The 23505-nt window shown below is 37.0% G+C and overlaps 1 long non-coding RNA gene across 1 annotated transcript in view; it reads right to left on the minus strand.

Annotated features, from left to right (window-relative positions):
* The window catches only part of LOC136881875 (uncharacterized), a 36047-nt gene extending 14012 nt beyond the window's left edge, over window positions 1-22035 (minus strand). The window contains exons 1-2 of the long non-coding RNA XR_011018775.1: window positions 21918-22035; window positions 8428-8508 (exon numbers count right to left, since the gene is read on the minus strand). This is a non-coding gene — a long non-coding RNA (uncharacterized lncRNA). The remainder of the gene's footprint in view (window positions 1-8427; window positions 8509-21917) is intronic.
* Between the last annotated feature and the right edge of the window lie 1470 nt (window positions 22036-23505).

The following is a 23505-nucleotide window of genomic DNA, read 5'->3' on the forward strand; positions in this document are numbered from 1 at the left end:
AAGAGTTAATGAACTGTTAGACATTGATCTGCGATGTATGTGGCTTTGAAAAATATGCCACCTTTTGACCAATCCTCAATATACAAAATTAAAACATAAGTTTCGAAAATAGTTTTCTGTCCCCGCTGGTTAGACTATTAGTGAGGTTCCTATGGGTTATTTCAAGCATAGTTTCAGAATTTGCCCGGTTTAAAAATGGGAAATAACAGGAAACCCTCTTTGGAAGAACAGCTGAAAGAGAAGTGCAAGGACGTTCAAGGTTTTATGGTCCTAGGAAAGAAAGAAGCTGCATGCAGGAAAATCAAGGAAGCCTTCGGAGAAAGGGAAACTAGGTAAGACAGAGTAGTGATGCGTGATACAACAGTGCCAATGGATTGGATATGGAGGAACATGGTCAACAGTTTGCTGATAATCCTATGACACTGCAGTCCAACAATTGGGCTCATTTCATATGTGCAACTTTCCCACTGTATCCAAACAAATCCCCTCAACAAGAGCTCAAATGGAAGAAACTTCTAGTGAAAAAGACAAAGAAAAAATATGGCAGGAATATATCCAACACCAGTATCAAGGTAAAAAGGTAGACGATAGGGTTCTGGAAAAATAACAGGCTGTTGTCGCTGATGAAATCGGAGTCCCAACTTTGAGGTCAGAATTCAAGAAATCCTGAAAGGCCTAAGTATAAACAAGGCACCAGGAATTGACGACATACCCTCAGAATTACTGACTGCCTTAAGAGAAACAAGCATGGCGAGTTTATTCCCCTTAGTGTGCAAGATGCATGGAAAAGGAGAACTGCCATATGATTTTTGGACGAATTATGTCATATCTATTACCATGGAAGCCGGTGCTGACAAGTGTGAAAACTATCACACCATTAGTTTAGTTTGGAAAGACAATTTGACAGTGAGTTGGAGGACGTCAATTTAGCTACAGAAGAAATGTAAGAACACATGAAGCAATCCTGACTTTACATGTAATCTTAGAGGATTGAATTAAGGAGGACCAACACTCATACATAGTGTCCATAGAACAAAAAAAGGCATTCATTATCAGATACCGAGAAAGAAAAATAATTTACAATCTGCATAAAATCAGTCAGCTGTGATAAGAATCGAAGACTTTGAGAAAGCAGCAGTATTCCATAAGGGAGTGAGGCAGGACTGGAGGTTCTTTCTCCTTTACAATGTTCACATACAAGAAAGAGGCAGTAAATAAAATCAAAGAGGAATTTGGAGAGGGTATCACAATAGAAGAAGGGGAAATCGAATCTATGAAGATTGCTCATGATATTGTTATTTTATCTCAGTCTGCAGAAGGTCTGGAGAAATTATTGAATGGTACAGACAGAGTCTTGGGGAAGGAGTACAAGAACAAAATAAATAAATCCAAAATGAAAGTAATGGAGTGCAGTAGAACGAAGTCAGCTGACACAGGAAAAATTACATTAGGAAATGAACTTCTAAAGGTAGTAGATGAATATAGTTACTTGGGTAGTAAATAAACTAACAAGAGCAGAAGTAATGAGGACATAAAATGCAGACTGCAGGCTAGCACAAGCAAGGAAAGCCTTCTTTTTTTTTTTTTTTTTTTTTTGCCAGGGGCTTTACGTCACTCCGACACAGATAGGTCTTATGGCGACGATGGGATAGGAAAGGCCTAGGAGTTGGAAGGAAGCGGCCGTGGCCTTAATTAAGGTGCCTGGTGTGAAAATGGGAAACCACGGAAAACCATCTTCAGGGCTGCCGATAGTGGGATTCGAACCTACTATCTCCCAGATGCAAGCTCACAGCCGCGTGCCTCAACGCGCACGGCCAACTCGCCCGGTGAAAGCCTTCTTAGAAAACAAATTTTCACCTCTCAAACAATGATAAATGGATTACTTAGATGTTTTTGAACACATTTGTCTGGAGCATGGTGTTCTATGGAAGAAAAACATGGACGATAACTAGCTCAGGAAAAAAGGGTAGAAGCTGCTGAAATACAGTGTTAAGGATGAATGCTGAAGGTGAGTTGGTCAGATCGAATCACGATCAGAGAAATATGGAATTAAATTGGTGAGAGATCAATTTGGATAAATTTGACAAGAACAGATAGAATGATAGGACATATCTTAAGACACCCAGGACTTGTTCAATTGGTTTTTAAGGAGGTGCAATGAGTAAGAACAGTAGGGGTAGAACAAGATATGAATATGACAAGCAGATCAGAGCAGATGAAGGATGTAGTAGTTATCTAGAGATGAAAAGGATACCATATGATAAGGGCACATGAAGAGCTGGATCAAACCAGTATTTGGACTGATGACTCTAAAACAATAACAAGTACGATATTGTGTCCTGTTTAACAGAGACTGCAATTCGTTTCCAAGAGGACATGCTGAGAACCCGGTTATATTCATTAAGCAAGATGAGCAAGCACTAATTAAATAGACTGTATTAAGCCAAACATAGTCATACTGTATTACACCTTTCTCCATATCACCCAGAATTGAATTCCATTAAACTGATATGTGCACGTGTCAAGAAAGGCATTTTTGACAAAATGTAATGTTCGGAATGGAAGCATTACTATAATTTATGGTGAACAAATTGCTACAATTGCAAATGAGAACTGGAAGTAAAACTTGTGAGCACGTAAATAAATTTGAAAATCAGTAATTTCATGTGAAGGTTTATTGGACCACCACATGGGAAGTGAAATGGACAGAAATAGTGACAGTAATGGAAGCAATACTGAAACACAAGAGAAAGTGGTAATGAAACCACAGACACCACCAGCAGAAGTGGAATAGGCATGGATACAGAGTATGATGAAACAGTGTGACAGCATTCCCTAGGAGATTTAGTATGCCTAGATATAGTGACAGTGAATGATCTATAGTCTTCTACCAAGTGATTACCATACCGACTTATGTGTAATGTGCAGTTATATGTGTGTAATTATTGTAAGTATTTGTGAAAGGCTTCTTAACAGGAATGCTATAATTTAGGGTGAGACTGTATGTAACATAAGGCATGCACTGTACAATATCCTCACTTATACTCTCCTATGTACGCTTGAACCTAGTCCTTGTCACCTTCCACTACAGCGCACTTCCTGTTTTGCACTAAAATGAGTGTTCTCCACAATTTGCAAAAGATGTCCTCAACACAACAGAAGCAATGTAAAAAAGAAACCTACACTGTCAGAAATGTTTCTGATGTACAACATACAGGCAGACAGGGTAAAAAATTATTGTATAGACTGGATAATTTTGCTGAAATTGAATGCTGGACAGAGACAGCAGAGTCCATCTTCATTAGCATGTGGCAACTCCTATTCTGAAACGATCTCAGAATAAATCTCGAAAAGAGAATAACAAAGTGCTGTGTCCTCTCCACCCTACTAAATACTGTAGAGCCCTATATATTTTATTACCCACGGAAAAGAGAATTAAAATTTCAAGATGTGGATATATAATGGCAAACTGTGCAATTCCTGTGGGTTATTTTCATGTCGCACCAAAGGACATAGGTCTTATGCCAACTAAAGGATAGGAAAGGGCTAGGAGTAGAAAGGAAGCAGCCGTGGCCTTAATTAAGGTACAGCCCCAGCATATTAATGATATGAAAATGGGAAACCATAAAAACGATCTTCAGGGTTGCCGACAGTGGGATAACCCACACAATGAGCTGTCAAGCTCAGTTTATCAAGACAATTTAACTCATGCGACTGAAATACATGTATCACATTATGAGGACTCCTAAAAAGGACAGTCTCTCACAAGTAATACTGTAAGGAAAAAATTTAGGCAAAAGAGGACTCAGAAGAAGCCGAACATCTCTGATCAACATTTTGAAGAAATGGGTTGGAGCTCTTTGGCAAATGACAAAAGGAAGATAGCCATGATCGTAGCCTAAATCTGGTTAGGATAAATAAGTTAGCAGTAACAGTGAAGAAACCAGCCACCGTATGCCAAGCATATGAGGGACTTTGATCAATAATAACTGCTATATATTACCTAGCACAATTAAATTAGAATCTAGCGGGTTCCACCTTTTCAATACGAAATACAATGTTGTTGGATGGTATTTACAACATTATTTATTACAGAACATGTTTCGGTGTTCAATTTTTGACACCATCATCAGCTGCTCAGAAAGTGCGAAAAAACTTGGCGATCTAAACATTAAACAACATATTGTCATACGTAACTCCTTAATATACATATATACAAACAATAGAATATTGCACTAGTTAAATCCTAAAACATCTACAGTAAATTATGCTATATTAAAACTCTAATATGTAACAAGAGAATTCTTGTAAGTCATAAATATAAAATTTCTCGTCTGTTTGATGAGCTGTCTTCACATTCCTTAATGTCTGTGATTTTGTACTATCGTACTATCGAATTCAAATGCAAACTTAAGCTTGAGGATTTAAAATTGTATGCAGTCCATTTGATGTTAAAATGTTCATTTCACGTATATAATAACCACTTAGATGGATTAAAAGCTCGTTATATACAATATGATTGTTAAAACTGGGCCGTCTTCTTAAATTTATTAAGTACAAAAAACTTCGTATTTTTAATGCTGTATGCATGGTTGGAACTGTAATTTCATTTGTCCTACAGTTGTTAGGCAGACATGTCTTCTCAGTTCAATAGAACCCTGCAATAATGAAACCCAAAGTTAAGAGAAAAGCGAGAATATTGATAAAGAAAACTAATTGAATCGAACTGTTGATACGTTCCTTACGTTTAATGATGAAGCCCACCAGGCATTTTTGATAGCTCATCGTTATATGAATTCAAGAATAAAAGTGGGAAAACTTGGTAAGGATATTAAATTTATTAGACAATGTATAGCATATGATTTGACACCAAATTTCTTGAAAAGTGTTTTAAAATGAGACCCAGGTGTGCTGCATCGAAGTAAAAACTGGGTAAAGTCAAAAAGGCTATGGCTCAATAACGAATTAAAATTCCTCCACAAAAAGAAATCCTTTTTGAATCAGCAATTATATGAGACTCACCTCAAAGCTACATTCTTGCTCTCTGCATCACAATGGAACCTTTTTCAAAATAAAGTTCAATTCAAATTATCTAATGTACTTGCAAGTAAACAATTAACATTGGAGAAAAAGCTAGAAAGACTAAGGAAGGAAGCAGAAAAAGGTCGAACCCAATCTTCATCCCCGATTCAAAGGTCCAATTTTACACATAACGAAGATCCATTGAAACAGTTTCATACTCCACTCATTAATCTTTCCAATGTCAACTTGAACGAAGAGGAAAGACTTATCCTTGAGAAAGGTCCTAAACATAATTGGCCGACCTTCAATCAAGCTAAAGTAACTAAAAATCTGATTATAGAAACAGAAATCGCACTCGGAAAATTGCTACTCGACTTACAGGATGAAGTCAGAATAGAAGTAAAGAAACAGCAGAACAAAACGGTTAATAATAATAGTAATAATAATACTAATAATAATAATAATAATAATAATAAGTTTGTCATCCCTAAAGATTCTTTCAAGGATAGGAAACAAATATTTGAACTTAAAAAGAAAATAAAAAACGAAGAGCTTATAGTCAATAAAGCAGATAAAGGCAACGTAACCGTTATCATGCATAAAGCTGATTACATCCAAAAAACAAAAAACTTTTTTAATGATGACTCTTTTTCTATTATTAAGAAGGACCCGACTCAGTCATTGCAGAAGCAATTGAAACAAACATTGAAGACATCTTCTTTCCTCTTTAATGAATATGAGAAGCAGAAATTAATTAGCATGAACCCCGGCCTTCCTATCGCTAAAGCGCTGCCAAAAATCCACAAGGCCGGAGTCCCCATTAGGCCAATTATCAATTACAGACCTAGCCCCCTTTATAAAATAGCGCAGTATATTCAAAAATTCTTAAAACAACATTACAGATTTACTGCAAATAAATCCGTAAAGAATGCTGTAGAATTCACTAAAGAATTAATTAAATTTCGATTACAGGATCACCACACAATACATTCTTTTGATATAGTAAATATGTTTTCTAATATCAAAACTAATAAATTGCTCCCCATTATTGCCAAAAATTTGAAAAAATACAGTCACTTAAGCAAGCTTGAAATTGATGAATTCATGACGGTTTTAAAATTGCTGATCAATAACAACTATTTCACTTTCGACCAGATCATGTATAAACAAAACGGCCTTGCAATGGGGTCTCCGGCCTCAGGAATTTTGGCAGAAATTTATTTAGATTTTCTAGAGGACACACAAATAATTAATAATGAAAACTTCAAGAATGTTCTATTTTGGTCTAGGTATGTAGACGATGCATTTGTTATCTTGGATGAACGCATAACCAACGCCTCTACGACTCTTAATAATCTTAACACAATAGATACGGATATAAAATTTACTTTAGAATCTGAAATAGAAAAATCCATTAATTATCTAGACCTAAAGATCAATAGGCACACTTCTTCATTTTCTTTTAGTATTTACAGAAAACCTACATAAACTGCAGTTACAATACGTAATGATACACCCCTTAGTTCATAAATGCGCAACCTATAACAGCTTGGTGAATTGCGCTTTTAGTATACCAATGTCCAAACAAAACTTGGACAAGGAACTGAACATCATTCGAGCTATGGCTAAAGCTAATGGTTTTAAAGAGAATTTTATAGAACGAATAATAAGCAAATTCAAATATCCCCCTCACACGAGTCTGATGAAAAATAAAATAGAAGCAAAGGAAATTGAAACCTTCACGTTTAATAAAGATGTATTCAGAATTACAAATATTTTCAGGAAACGTAACATTAGGATCACATTCAAGACAGATAATAGAAGTACAACAGTTTTACATAATGTTTCGGTTGTCAACAAAGTCAATCCATATTCTAAATCAGGGGTATATAGGTTCGAATATAGGGACTGTGGAAGCGGATACATAGGGCAAACTGGGCGTAGCTTTAATGTCAGGTATCAGCAACACCTTAACGCTGTAAAATATCACAGATTCTCAGCGGTAGGCAAACATATCCATGAGTACAAACATAAATTCACAGACATAGATAAAGACCTCGAGATCATGGAAACACTATCTAAGGGACAGAAGCTTGATATTACGTAGGCATGTCTAATACATCTAGACCAATACTATAACGCTAACCTGAATTTGAATGAAATCTCGGAAAAACCCAAGATTTTATTTGATTGTTTGATTCAATTACTTAAAAAGTTAAAAATTCCAGAAAATTCGAGCGTATTCCGAACTCTACATAACAAATTTGCTTACTACTGTCTTCGTCCACAACGCCCCCCGGACTCTCTCCCAAAAAGTTCAACGTTCTAGAAACTTCCCCTTTGCCGCCCCTACTTCTCCTTCCCTGAGCATCATCACAGAGCACAAGATACTAGCAGACACACTCATCGTGCCGCAGATGTCACGCGAATTACACAGCTTTAGAAGTGAGTCAGACGTATCAACAGTTAGATTCAATTAGTTTTCTTTATCAATATTCTCGCTTTTCTCTTAACTTTGGGTTTCATTATTGCAGGGTTCTATTGAACTGAGAAGACATGTCCGCCTAACAACTGTAGGGCAAATGAAATTACAGTTCCAACCACGCATACAGCATTAAAAATAGAAAGTTTTTTGTACTTTATATTGTATATAACGAGCTTTTAATCCATCTAAGTGGTTATTATATACGTGAAATGAACATTTTAACATCAAATGGACTGCATACAATTCTAAATCCTCAAGCTTAAGTTCGCATTTGAATTCGATAGTACGATAGTACAAAATCACAGACATCAAGGAATGTGAAGACAACTCATCAAACAGACGAGAAATTTTATATTTATGACTTACAAGAAATCTCTTGTTACATATTAGAGTTTTAATATAGCATAATTTACTGTAGATGTTTTAGGATTTAACTAGTGCAATATTCTATTTTTTGTATATATGTATATTAAGGAGTTACGTATGACAATATGTTGTTTAAAGTTTAGATTGCCAAGTTTTTTCGCACTTTCTGAGCAGCTGATGATGGTGTCAAAAATTGAACACCAAAACATGTTCTGTAATAAATAATGTTGTAAATACCATCCAACAACATTGTATTTTGTATTGAAAAGGTGGAACCCGCTAGATTCTAATTTAATTGTGATCTCAGTTCAATACGGACCAAAAAATGAAGTTCCTTACGTTTAATATATTACCTAGCACAAAATTTCGAACTACGTAAAGAAAATTGCTTCAAAATGTTGGAAATCTAACTATATATCTTTCTAAGGATCTTCAAAATGTCTGAATTAAAATGAGGAGTTGCTCAGTAAAGTCTATTCAGCAGTTTATTACAATGTCCATTATCAGAAAAATGGCATCAAAGTATTGGATTACCGTACTTCAAATGTAATCACCTGTGTTTCTTTTGGCACTGCCAACTCTGATTTTGGTTCTTCTTTCAAATGCATCTCTTCTGACATAATTTTGTAATTGTCCTGTGGGAAAGTAAATATATTAGACAAATTTTTCAGACACATCTGGAAATGTATTTATACACAAGTGGGGTTAACAATTCATCATTTCCGATTAAATGAGACAGTTTCAAATGATTATTATTTGTCAGAAAATCTCCACGTTGAGTATCCATAAAAGCATGACAACTAAGAGACCTTCAGGAGTGGAGGAATGTCCTGTTTGAATGCATAGAATTATTTTTGAAGAATAGAACAATTATATAACATTTAACCTTCCAAAATAACACCAAATGATAAAGAAAATACTATTACAAATAATCTGCTCTTTATAAACAAACCAATTCTGAAATATTAAGAACTTCAAAATTTATCACTGTAATCTTTGACATCCTGTACCAACAAACACATCTCAGCAGAAAAATGTATCTTCCATATTTTATCTTGTATATGAAGTGCTCAGCCTGAAGGCAGGGAGGATTCTCAACAGCACTACCATCAGCTACCATACAGAGCTAGGTGTCACTGAGGAGGCAAACTAAGGAAATGAAGTGTAAGGTAGTTTTTCATTGCTTTCCTCTTCCAGCCAGACAGTGCTGTTACATACCAGTCTTTCTTGTTCACTCTACCGTACACACATACCAGCTATTTCACCAATTTTCTTACAGGATTTGGCTGTATTAGGAATGCTGTTACCCATACTGCTCATATCTCAGTCACTTTCATATCATAAGAGCCGAGGATGAGACTGAGACCCAAAATACAAGTGACAAACTTGGTCTGAGCCAATCCAGAAGACAACAGGCATTGAGCACACAGTATCTCACCAGAGATGGATTAGGGCAGGCCACAACATATGGAAGTCACAAGTCCTAAACAACAACATGAACCATGACCTATAGGTTATCTACAATATCATACACGGCCTTATGCCTGACATCAGTGCTCCATATGGTCAGCTGACTGGGATACTGAAACTTGCTTTATGTTGCGCCGACACAGACAGGTCTTTCAGCGATGACAGGATAGGAAAGGGCTAGGAGAAGAAAGAAAGTGACCCTGGCACTAATTAAGGTACAACCCCAGCATTTGCCTGGCATGAAAACAGGAAACCCTGGAAAACCATATTCAGTGCTGCCAACAGTGGGTTCTACCCACTATTTCCCGAATACATGCTCACAGCTGTATGACCCAAACTGCATGGCCACTTGCTCAATATAGATTTATTGTGCATTGTGACAGGACTTCATACGTATTGAGAAGCAAAAGGTCAGATTGTTGTCTCAAGAATGCCAGCCCTATGTTCAGCATATGGCTGCACTAATCAATGTAACTAATCCAAGGATACATTTAGTTTTAACTAAGTGTTACTGAATTATAACTGACATTGTTTTTGCAATTCTTGTTTGATATTAAAGCCATTTTGATGTTCGACCGGAGGAACTAATGTGAGACAGAGTTATTACCGGTATTAATTTGATCATGTTTCTGATTTTAAAGACCAAGGAATTAACTCAACAATGGGTTGAGAGGATGAAAAGAGAAACATTGTATCCCACGCAATACAGTAATTTATGCCATGCACACTTTGAATTTAAGTACATGTATCAAATGACCAGTGGCTATTACTGTCAAATATGACATGGTTCTAAGTATTTTAATTTCCCTCACATTTACAAACAAAGAAAATGGAGTGCTCACTGCCAGTAAAATATAACCAAGTAAACACACGAGAGGCAACCTGTTAAAATTAAACTATATAAAGTGGGGACTATTAAATAGTTTTAAATTATCTTTCCCTAACCATTTGCTGCTCATGCAATTTAAAACTGTAGTGATCGGGGTGACATTGTTTTACAATTGTTTTAATTTTATTTTATAAATCGCCAAACGTATTACCAAAACTACTGCTTTTGTCCCATCCCTAAGAAATTAAAGCAGCAATTGGTGCAGGCTACCAAGAAAATAAATAACTGAAATCATAGCTAAGCAAACTAAGAGGAACAGCAGGAAAGTCTTCCATCAGCAAGAAATCATTGAAGTTCTTCACAAGAAACATAATGATTCAGGTCTCAATGTTCTGGGTAGCTATTTCCAAGAGATGATCCAAGACCTTGTCTGGCTTCAGGCCTAACCAACCATGCATTGTATCCCTACTCTTACCGGTACCTCAGGAAATATTTACACCACCACATCTTCAAAATCTTTGTCACTGTGGAACATCTATTGATGGCAGTCCAGGTTTTACAGAGGAGAGTTTTTGAAAGAAAAAGTCAGGGCTATTTCACAATCAATCCTCGGAACTTACATGTTAAGAAGAACTTGGTGCAGGACATTAACACGTTTTGTGTCTATGATGATTTAGGTCGGGGATATTTAGGCACTCGTGAGTATGAAGTGGCCATGGAAGCATTAGACTTTATGGTGGCAGCACTCAATAGGAGCTCAAAAATACCAGTGAGTGGAGGGCACATACAAAAAAATCATATAATCAGTAGCTGTGATGGGATTGCAACTAATAGCCTTAAGAATGAAGTTCGTTGGACTGACTCCCTGTGCTCTTTTCCACATCCAGCAGAGTTTGAGCAAAAGGCATTAACTATCCTTGATGCTACTCACAATATAAAACTTGCAATGAATTCCCTAGCAGAAAGGCAGGTTCTCATAGATTTTCCAGACCAAGAAAATATTACTGAAGTGAAATACCTGGAAGAACTTGGTACTATTACAGGAAGTAAAAGGCTTATAGATTATGGAGAAAGAATTTAGAGTGGGTGAGACAGAAGATAAATATTTCCTTTGGTGCATGAACTTTTAGTAATTCTGTGGCTAATACAATTAAATTTTGAAGTGATCTACTTCATGAAGGGTTTACTGGTTACGAAAGTACCATTCAGTTTGCAATGTTCCTAAATCTTGCATTTGATTTAATAAATTCATGCCATCTTACGTGTAAGCAACCCAAGGCTGCAAACAGATATTCTGTCAGTGCAAAATCAGTACTGATATTGAAAAACGCATAAGGTATCCTAATAATATTATGTTAACTGATGGTTCGATCCTCTGTAACTTTAAGAAAGTAACTGGAATGGATGGTATCATTTCTGATTTGTTAAGTGTGCAAGATCTTGCGGAAACATACATCTGGGGAGAGGATTCTGTACTAAGATACCTCCACACATGGAGTTTAATCCAGGATCACCTGGAATTCATCCTCTCATGTGAGGAACAGAGATGAATATATAATTCTGGACAACTCTAAGCTGCATACAGGAAGTGTCTCAATGATCAGATTGTCCGGCTCCATGGCTAAATGGTTAGCATGCTGGCCTTTGGTCACAGGGGCCATGGGTTCAATTCCCAGAAGGGTCAGGAACTTTGATCATAACAGGCTAATTTCGCTGACACAGGGGCTGGGTGTATGTGTCATCTTCATCATCATTTCAACCCTATCAAGATGTGCAGGTCGCCTACGGGTGTGAAATCAAAAGACCTGCATCTGGCAAGCAGAACTTGTCCTCGAACACTCCCATCACTAAAAGCCATATGCCATTTCATTTTTTTTACAGGTCAGATAGGCCCAGGGGGTAACTCTAATAGTGTTTTTGAAAGGCACTGTTTTACTGAACCCTGGTCCTGTACAGAAAATTCAACAAGAAATTGATTTTCAGAGACTTGATCCAGATCAAGTAACCAATTATGTAGTCATTTCTTTATATAGTGAATATGTTGAATATATTGCAAGCAGTGTGTAAAATATTAAGAGATAAGAATTTCATAGTGTTCTGTATTGAGGTGAGTTCACTATTAAGTTAAAAGAAGGTATATGATGGTTTAACATTTCAATACTATTAAAATAAGAAACGTAAATTTTACATTCCTACTCAATTATGATTGGTACCAGTCTCAACCATTATTCTTGGTCATCAACAGCTGATCGCAAATAAGCATAGAAGACAATGCACAAGTAAATAAAATGTGAAATTTAAATAATTTATTCAGTTGCTGTTTCTGAAGCACTAAACACTTTAGGGAGCACTGTGTGTTGGAAATTCAATGTTGGAAGTCTAGGCTCAATATGAATTTTTAGTTGTAGTTCGTGAGGAACTATATAATTTTAGGGATCAGCACTGAGTGCTGATAGTTCCAAAATCATGAAGAAGTCGTTGATCAAATACGTGAATGTAGTACGGAGCAAGTCCTTGAAGAGTACCGAGACATGTGCGGATCATATCATTGAATTTCCAACACACAGTGTTCCCTGAAGTGTAATAGTGCTTCTTAGACAGCATCGGATGAATTTTTTAAACTTCACATGTTGTTTATCTGTGCATTGCCTTTTATACTTATTTGCGATTGGCTGAAATTTCAACAAACAGTGCTACCTAAAGTGTTTTAGTGGTTCACAAACAGCAACTGACGGAATTATTTAAACTTCAAATTTTACTTTCATACTTATTTGTGATTGGCTGACGACAACCAAGAATAACGGTCAAAACCGGTGCCAATTATGATTAAGTAGGAATGTAAAAAAATACAATTCTTATGTTACTAGTACTGAAAGTTTGAACCATCATACATCTTCTTTTAACTTAACAGTGTGTAAAATATATCTCTAAATCAATTATATATGTACAGTATTTGTGTCTTTTGCAGTGTTACATAATATCAGCCTCATATCCGTACTGGCAGTACTGAATTATACACCTACAAGACTTTATTATATCCTCTTAATCAACACAACTTCCAGGGAACTTCACTGATAACTTCAGGCCATGCAACCAATAGGTGAAAACACAGACACTGCACTAATGCGATTCATATCATGTATTGAATATGAGGATCCAACAGAGTCCTATAAAGGTATAATTCCTTTGTAGTGCACAAGCACTGACACATGTGGATTGGTGCAGTGTAATGAGTCTACATAAAACACATCCTTTTCTTATCATCATGGTTGAGATGCACAGTACGGAAGATATGACACATTTATTGTTCTTTGCCTCAGTGCTTAGACATTCATGTTTTTCTATAGGTGTCAGTTCAAAAAATCTGCAACAAGGGGGCACAATTATTATTATCATCATCAATATTCTTAATGACTAAATTAAGATAAGAAGGACCAATCCTTCAAAATTTTGTTTCATTCTTATTCTAATACCAAGACTCTTCCTTAATGGGGCTGACTGATTAAAAATCACCATCAAGGAGGTGAACTAAAAGTGAACCAACACTCAAATCAGATAGCACTTTTGTATATCATGTAATAAGGCAATAAACTCATGATCGTGTGTAAGAATGCATTTAGTATTTTGTACTGCATAAAGAACAGAGGAATCTGCCAGGTAATTTCAGACCATGCTGCCAGTAGTGGAAAACAAGGACACTGTGCTAATGCAATTTCTATCCATGAGCACATTATGAAATGTCCTGTTAAAGGAATAGATACATACATACATATTTATTATAGACTGTTATTCCTTTTGGTGTTCAGTTTGCAAGCCTCTGTGAATGTACTAATCACCACAACAATCCTCTATTTCTAGCTAGTTCTATTACTCTTATCTTTAAATCATTAGCAACTGAGTTTAATCATCGTCGCCTTGGTCTCCCCTGTATTCCTCATACCCTCAATGACCGACTCCATCATTCTCCTAAGTAACCTATCCTGCTCCTTTCGCCTCACATGACCCCACCACGATTCCTTTCATTACTGCAGCTCCATCCATTGAGTTCAATCCTAACTTAGCCTTTATGTCTTCATAACAAGTATGCTCCTGCCATTGTTCCCACCTGTTTTACCATCAATCATTCTTGTTACTTTCATATCTGTTACTTCTGAGTTGCGAGTAAGTTATCCTGTGCCCGCCGAGCTTTCACTCCTGTATAGCAAAGTTGGTCTGAAAACACACCTATGTAAAGATAGTTTCGTCTATGAGCTGACTTCATTCTTCCAGAACACTGTTGACTGCAACTGTGAAGAGACTGCATGAGCTTGATTCAAGTTCACTTACTGCCTGGGAGTGCACACATCCTAAACATTTGAAATTATCTACCTTTTCCAACTTCGTATCACCAATCTGACATTCATTTATCTTGGATGTCTTACCCACTAACAACAATTTAGTCTTAGAAAGGCTATTTTCATGCCAAATTCATTGTACCTACTTTCAAGTAGACTGCAGGCTTTAGGCAAAATCTGCTGTTAAGATAAAGTCAGAATGTGCCAGATTGCTTTCACATTACTGAATTCCTTCCTGTCACTTTATACCTTTTAGCAGATGATCTATATAAACTATGAACAACAAAGGGGTTTCAAAATTCTGGCGAATACAAAAAATCCGATCCTGACAATCCCTTTATGGTCTTAAACCAAACTGCTTTTCATTCTACTACCTCTGAATCACTGACCTCACCTAGCTTCCACGATGCCAGTGAACATCTTGCCTGGTAAAATGATTATTAAGATACCTTGATAATTGTTGCAATCTTTCCTCTTTGCTTGCTTATAAGTAGGTGCAAACACAGATTTCATCCAACCTGAAGGTAACTTACTAACACTCCTTGATAATCCTATTTTGTGAAGCCATTTCAACCCTTCCTTCCCAATATACTTCACCATTTCAGGACTAATTTCATTTATTCCTGCTGCTTTATGACAATGGAGTTCATCTACCATCCTTTCCAAAACTTAAGAATAATTTCACGAACATCAGTGCCCTCTTGTCACAAGAGTTGAGAAGCAATAGAGACTGCATGTAATACAGCAATGTTGCACAAAAAAGACTGTGATCCATGACTGAGAAAATTACACGTGAGAATTAATTTGATAAGTATGATGCTATACTGCAAGAATGGACTAAAGATAGTATTGCTGAAGAGAAATATTATGAAGGGGATAGAGGTAAAGGTTACATTCTACCTCATCGGCGGGGTGTATTTAAGGACAGTGCAATGATGTGAATTAGGCCAATATTCGACACATCCAGTAAAAGGAAGAGGGAGTTGTCACTGAATGACTGTAAGACAAAGATCCAAACTTAATTGAACTTACTCCCTCTGTTCTGTTCAGGTTTAGAGAGAGGCCAGTGGGTGTTAGAATATTACACGTTGGCACTTGCATGTTACTGTTGCACTTGCGTGAAAGATTTTCAGCTATACAAGGACGAAGGGAAAAACGGCACAAAGCTAAGAAGGCGGATGCTGATTCTGGAACTCGATCGGAAAACAGAATTAAAGATGCTGTGGTATTTGAGGTGACAGGTGCAGACTTTGCTGGAATCTTGATAATGAAGGTAAAAAGGAAGGGGTGGAATATGCTCTTTACATTTGCTGTGTATAGGGCAGTGCACTTGTAACTGGTCAGCAATTTTATAGTGAATAGATTTTTACTGAGTTTTTAATGTTTCATCACTCGATGAGAAAGACCAAAAGTGTCTACAACAACAATGGAACAAATTTCACTGGTACAGATAATTTGTTTTGAACTGTCAACTAAAACTACACAGAAAGAGTGTCCACAATGCAGCGAATAGAGTAGAGGATTAACCCTCCCACAGCAGGCTGGTGAGGTTGTTGGTGGCAAAGTCTGATTCAGATAGTAAAGAGAAATTTTGAGATTCATCCTCGACAGAGCTTCACTGTGTTGCGAAGAGATTATGACGCTACTGTGCGAGTATGAAGCTGTTGTTAATTCCCGTCCTCTTACCTACTTGCCTGAGAAGCCTGCAGATCTCAACCAACTTTCACCTTCAAGTATATTGTAAGACGATGTCTGTATGTGAATACTAGATTTAGATCAACTGGATTCTGTGAACTTATCAAGGAGATTTTGATTTCTACTGCAAATGCAACTGGGTTTGAGAAGAGTACCTAAGTCAGTTGATCCAGAAGCATAATAAGATGTCTATAAACACTGGAGAAGGGGATGCGGTGTTGGTTGCAGCTGATGGGAAGATCTGGATCAAATGACCATTAACACGGGTGCTGGAAGTGTATCGAGGGAAAGAGTTGGAAGATTTTTTTTTTGCTAGGGGCTTTACGTCGCACCGATACAGATAGGTCTTATGGCGATGATGGGATAGGAAAAGCCTAGGAGTTGGAAGGAAGCGGCCGTGGCCTTAATTAAGGTACAGCCCCAGCATCTGCCTGGTGTGAAAATGGGAAACCAAGTTGGAAGATTTGTAAGGTTGAAAACATTGTCAGGTGAGGTGAATAGTCCACATCAGCAACGTATGAAACTGCGAAGGAGGATGCTGACGACTGCCCCAGTAGCTTCACTCTCATGAACAGTCTGCCTCATCACTCTTCAAAGTGGTATTATGACAGCACGTCTACAGCTTCATGTGAATATAAAAACTGATTAAATCTATGTGACTTACAATAAATGTGGAAGTTCCTTTCAGGAAGAAAGAAAGTTTCTCACCGGCTATGTGCTTTAGGAATTAAGACTGTAAGGCATTCTGAAAAGATATCTCCCTCATTAATCCTCCCATCACAATGGTGCACATGAGCAGAAAGTTTTACAAATAGATTTCCAGTAAGGTTCGTAGGTTTTAAATAAGGTTGGCTATGTATATTTTTTTTGGAAGAGTAAAATCACTGTTTCAGTCTTCACATAAATCCCCAGTCAATTCATGGACATTGAAATATTATTGAACCTAAAAACTATCCATGCATAAGAGGATTCTAAATGTGGGTTCAAATACATCCAGTAGTTTTTCAGTTACAAGAACTCAAACAACAATGAAAAGAAAGGCAAGACCAATAAGCTAAAAAATATTTAGGTATCATTATTACACCTGAAATGGAAAATTATAAAAAAATGCTGCCAAGATAATTAATATATAGATACACAGTTGTTACAATGTTTTTAATATAGAATACATTCATTACAAATATGCATGTCTTACCAGTCCATGGACTAGAATGATGTAGCTTTCCATGTCAATTTATCCTGTCCTACCATCTTCTTCTGTAACTAGTGCAGTGTTTTCCCCATAAATTTTGTCAGCAGAGTATCAGGATTGAGTGTATGGGTGGGGAATACTACGTACTAAAACGGATATGAAAAAAATTAATTTATTCCCCTCATGGCATTTGTACTAACAGATGGGTAACAGTAACTGCAAAATTGAACTATTTTAGTATCTTTACTCTGAACAAAACAGAGCATTTTGAACTTCTAGTGTTCTATTGCTCATTCATAATCATTCATGCTGTGGAGTGCCACACGGGTTTGTGACATCATTGAAATCTGCTAAACATTTAAACTCTGATATAATTATGTTGAAAATAATGATTTAACTACACAGTTTTACAGTATGTAATTAGTGCAAATCTAGGTTATGTTAGCTGGGCAGTGTGTCAAAGGAAACTTCGATAAGCCACAATGTTTTAAGAGCGTCGGGCACTTTCCATGCCAGTACAAAGCATCTATAATAAAAATGCAAACAGTAAAGAAATCCAAAAAATAATGCATTTGCACAGGTGATACCAGTGCTGTAATATCATGGCAGAAAAAGAGGTGGTCAACTATTTTGCCATTAACTGGTTTTTAAATAATGTATAAGGTGACTTTTCATTTCAATGGGGTACTTAACCATCTCACTATCAATATGACCCTGTAAATTCTTCACCCTAATAGTGAATAAATGTAGTACTACCCTAGATTTATCCCTCTGTGCAGACTCAAAAGCAACACTTTAGGAAGCCTTTAAGAGTATTGTGACAGTGGATGATCCAGTTATCAAAGATGACATTCAATGTTATAAAACCATTTCAATCAGAAGAACAGATGAGTAAAAATCAATAATGAGCAAGCTCTCCATATAAACGTTAATTTAAATCTGTTTGTGCCAAAGAGAATAGTATAGAATTATCAATACTGCATTAATGGACTCAATCCCCTCACGATTTTATACAAAAAGGAAGCTACCAGTCACAATCAGTATTTATATCATGAACAGTGACCATAATAACACTGCAGTAGTTTTACCTAATGAAAACAAGTCCATAGCACTGATAGAATCAGCGCTAAGTTTCAGGTACTGATATCTAAAATTCATTGGAAATATTACTGGGGCCTTATAGATAAGATAAAGGTGCTCATTCTTTAGTGTTATGTAACCACCATGCAACTATCCATGGGGAAAAATAATGAATACAAGGTTCCATTGCCAACAACTATCCACTATTTCCATTAACAATGAATGATATCCAGCACATAATATACTACGGGTGTTGCTTTGGTCAGCCCTGTAAATATATTATCAGTTTCTAATTTTCAAAAATTATTTCACTCGTACATGTTTTGGGAGTTCCAACTCACTTCATCAGTGATGTATACATCATAAATCAATATTCCCCATATGATAAGGTCTAATATTACAGTAGAACTTCGATAATTTGAAATCGGTTAATTCAAAATCCCGCCTAATTCAAAGAAGCTCTCATTCCCAGAAACATGAGATAAAGTTTTGCATGTTATTTCAATTGTTTAATTCGAAATACGGATAATTCGTAATTCGAAGTACTATGTCGACCCATTACCGAAATTCAGACTTTTAATTTGAAACTGCCTTTACATTTTAAAACAATAGTATGTTACAGAGTAATTTCAACTCTAAATTTATCTGCTCCGCATCACAGAACACACGTTCCGGAACGTAGAGGGGTAGCTTTCCGCACTTCCACTTCGGTGGGTCTACAGTGCGCTTCATGATTGCAAGTTGAATGGAATCGGAATTCTTTTGTGCTCAACCTTTTAAAGAACGCCGTAATATCACGCAACATGCAGTGTGCGGGAAAACAGAATCTGCGAACACTGGCGATGCCGACAGTTGACGAAAAAACGAGGCAAACATAATAAATTCGTAGGCACCGAACAATATTGACATTGCCGGTGAAACTGCATTGCTTTATTTTAATGCGAGCCCAAACAGTCTTATGGTTTTAAAGGAGGAATTGCGAGCCGGGAAATCGTACAGTGTGAGGTAAGGTAAGGGTGTATTCTGCCCGAAGGCAGGTTCGAACCTCCGCAGAGGTGTTCCTGAGCCGGAGTTTACGTGCGGTAGGGTGGCCAGTTCCTTTCCGCTCCTCCATTCCCTTGCCCCCCACCAACAGCACGTGGCAACCTATCCAACTCCTGACCACGAACAATGTTGCTTAACTTCGGAGATCTCACAGGATCCGGTGTTTCAACATGGCTACAGTGTGAGGGATGGGGGTCATAGTAGTGCGTTGCAATGCACATGGAAGCGAGATACTTTATCCCCTCGTCATAGGAAACTTCAATAAGCCACAATGTTTTAAATGCGTCGGGCACTTTCCGTGCCAGTACAAAGCATCTATAATAAAAATGCAAACAGTAAAGAAATCCAAAAAATAATGCATCTGCACAGGGGAACTGGCATAATTTATCCTCGTCTTTGAATTGTGCGATTTTTTTCTTTCGTTGCGTGAGGTTATGTTTGTCAGTGATTTATCCAAGTGAGTTATTTGAACATTGTAAATGCACCTTGTTGGATACATTTTGGAAATAGTTTTTTCCATGGCATTTGAACGGTTTAAACTGTGAATCGAGGTGATTGCATGTATTAATGGGTGTTAGAATACTTCGTGACGTGGCAAGTGTTTACATTTCTGAAGTACGAGACAAGTATCATGACGGGGAATCGTACATGGATAGGGTCATAGGAAAGTTCGATTTTAACGGCATCGGGTACTTTCTGTGTAAATACAAGGCATCTAAAATGCATACAGTATAGTAATCCAATTAATAAAGCACTTGCACATGGGAGCGAGCATAGATTTCTCCTCGTCTTTGAATTGTGCTTTTTTTTCTTTCTTTCATTGTGTAAGGTTATGTTTACCAGCGAGATTTCCGAGTGCATTATTTGAATACTGTAAATGCACCTTCTTGGATACATTTTGGAAATAGTTCTTTTTTCATGGCATTGAAAGGTATAAACTGTGAATCAAGTTTAAATGCATGCAGTAACGGGCCTTAGAATATTTTGTAATGCGGCAAGGGTTGGTACTTCTGAATTGCGAATTGGCGGTTAATTCGAAATCACGTAATTCGAAGTCCGATTTTTGAGTCCCAATGACTTCAAATTAACAAGGTTTTACTGTATTCACCTATGCATAAGACATCACAATTATTACACATAATGACCATTTCTTGATAATGTTTGTTGTAATGGAAAAGTTGTTCCTATCTTATGTAACACTTTAAAACATGTATTAAAACATCAGATTGTTTCCTTAGAAAAACTGATCAGTGATAAAATGTTTCTTGGTACTGTTTGTTCTGTTGTAGCCACTTAAGCATAGGCCTATTAAAAAATTAACTCTCATACTACAAAAGTTAGGAGCCTCCGTGGCTCAGACGGCAGCGCGTCGGCCTCTCACCGCTGGATACCGTGGTTCAAATCCCGGTCACTCCATGTGAGATTTGTGCTGGACAAAGCGGAGGCGGTACATGTTTTTCTCCGGGTACTCCGGTTTTCCCTGTCATCTTTCATTCCAGCAACGCTCTCCATCCTCATTTCATAGCATTTATCACTCATTAATGTATCACTTTGGGAGTGGCGACCCCATCGTACTAACAGCCTATATCTGCTTCATTTATTACATCCCTGACCCGGTCAATGACTGGAAAGCAGGTTGTAGGTTTTCATTTTCACTACAAAAGTTAATATTTTTGCCTTGTTATCCTTAGAACACTTTCTAGAATGAACTACTTGACCACTGAATTATTTGACTCCTTAAGATCTAAACATGCAATTCATTATATCATGTCAGATGGAATATTTCTATGTTGGTGTTGGGCTGGAATTTTGAAGCTCCCGTCATGTCCTTGAATTTGTGGTTATTACTTGCTCTTCTTATTGTAAATTATCGAAGCGGAGCAAGACTTCCCGCTCACCAGCCAAACACTTATTGATTCCATGTCGTGCAAACTAGGTTTAAAAGTTTTGAAACACTAAGATGACGGAAATCATTTCCGCAAGTGGTTAATGTATTTCAGCACCTTTTATACCATCAGGGTGATAAAGGATTTAATATGTCAACTTGAAACCAGATGGCAAGCCCTCCACAACCTGAGTTACACAGACTGCCATTTTTCCTGACAAGAGCTACAAAGCAAAGAGAGATAAAAAGAAACCCAATTCTTCCTCAGCTTTCAGACATGCTGTGCCAAATAAGAGGTGCCTACCAGTAAATTTGGCATTTGTGTAATCATAAAAAATATACTTAGTCAATTTGTGATTAGTATATAAATATTCACGTGCCTTAAGAATAGACAGCAAGATACTCATATATCTTCTGAACATCAGATAAATGTAGAGTTATGTAACCAGTAAAACTCAGATGACTGCTATGGGTTTAATTGTAATCACTATAAAGTTACCTGGAATTATACTTACGCATGGAGTATTTGATGTTTCCTCATAGCAGATTGGTTCCTCTTTGATCTTTACTTCTAAGTCCATTTTAAATAGCATGTGAAGGTATAGACGATTCTGGGATGTAGATTACTTCCAGAGACCTTGCGCTGAAACATGAACAACAAACACTATTACTGCTGTTTTGTAGTCAAGTCTGTAGTTTAAGGCGACTGTTGATATTGTGCCCATAGCCACAGGACCTCCAGTTTTACCTGGAAACTGAACCTCAGGGATAAACATTTTCAATGAAAGAACATCCCACACCAACTGAATGGGATTAATTTGCACACCCCTTGTGAAAAGCCTAAGACTATGCAACTTTCATATCGCCCACTACACTGGGGGTGTAATTACAGGTTTACGTACCTCTTTTATTTTTACGATTTGTTTACATCACACTGACACAAATAGAACTTATGACATTATGGCTAGAAGTGGGAAGCAAGTGACTCTGGTCTTGAGTAAGGTAGAGTCTCAGCATTTCTTTGGTGTGAAAATGGGAAAACACAGAAAACTGTCTCTAGGGCTGTGACTTCCTTCCACTCCTAACCTTTTCCTAACCCATCCCATCCCTATCTGTGTCAGTGCAATGTAAAGCCAATTGTAATGAGAAAAAAAAAAAGAAATTCTACAATGAAACTTTCAAAACTATTAATTTCTTGTTCAACTTGGAGGGCAAATGATCCGCTTTTAGTCACTGTGAAGACACAATACCCACGCCCTGTCCATCCGCTAGCCGTACTGTTCGTGTACATTTTGTACTGCTCAACAAAAACTCTCTTTCCACTAGAGACCAGCAGTGTTTCAGGTACAATATATAATTAGAAAGTCACTATTAGGAATGTTCTGATATAGTACATTCAGTTTTGTTTTCAATCCACAAACCTTCAGATAGTAAGTGGTGAGCCCAGTCTTATTCATAACACTTAAAAGTTATGTAAGTCATGCCTTATGTATTTTAATAAGCCAGTTTCTTACACAGATATAGCCATAGTTCTTCTCTTGATGCACAGTACTCACCTGGACTAGCAGCCCCTTTAAGAGCTAATATATAATATGTTGAATCAGTAGCAGTTTAGCAAGATTCCTTACTGATCAAACTAATTATTTGACAGAGGATAGCCAGATACTCATTGGCAACTTCATCCAAAAAGTTGCAACCATTACTGATTATACTACAATATATACTGTATGTCCATTACAAGAAAAAGTTTTGAACTGGCTATGAACTTCTTTGTTACAACAAACAGTTCCAAACTGGTTATGAACTCCTCGTTATAACAGTTCTGAACTGGCTATAAACCACTCTGTTACAACAAACAGTTCCGAACTAGCTATGAACTCCTTCAAAATTATTTTAATGAGCATACATGAATCGGAATGCTTCCAGAACTGATTGGTAATAATTGTTTGTTGGAATTAGTAAATAGCATTTCTAAACTGTATCAATGCCATCTATGAATTGTCACAAAACATTTAACAATGGATGATGGAAGACCTCGCCACTTGAATGAGAAGTACTGCATGTAGTCCCACCACTCACTGGTTGAATCAAATGTGCATGTGA

The sequence above is a fragment of the Anabrus simplex genome, chromosome 10, assembly GCF_040414725.1.
Source record: "Anabrus simplex isolate iqAnaSimp1 chromosome 10, ASM4041472v1, whole genome shotgun sequence".
NCBI lineage: Eukaryota > Metazoa > Arthropoda > Insecta > Orthoptera > Tettigoniidae > Anabrus > Anabrus simplex.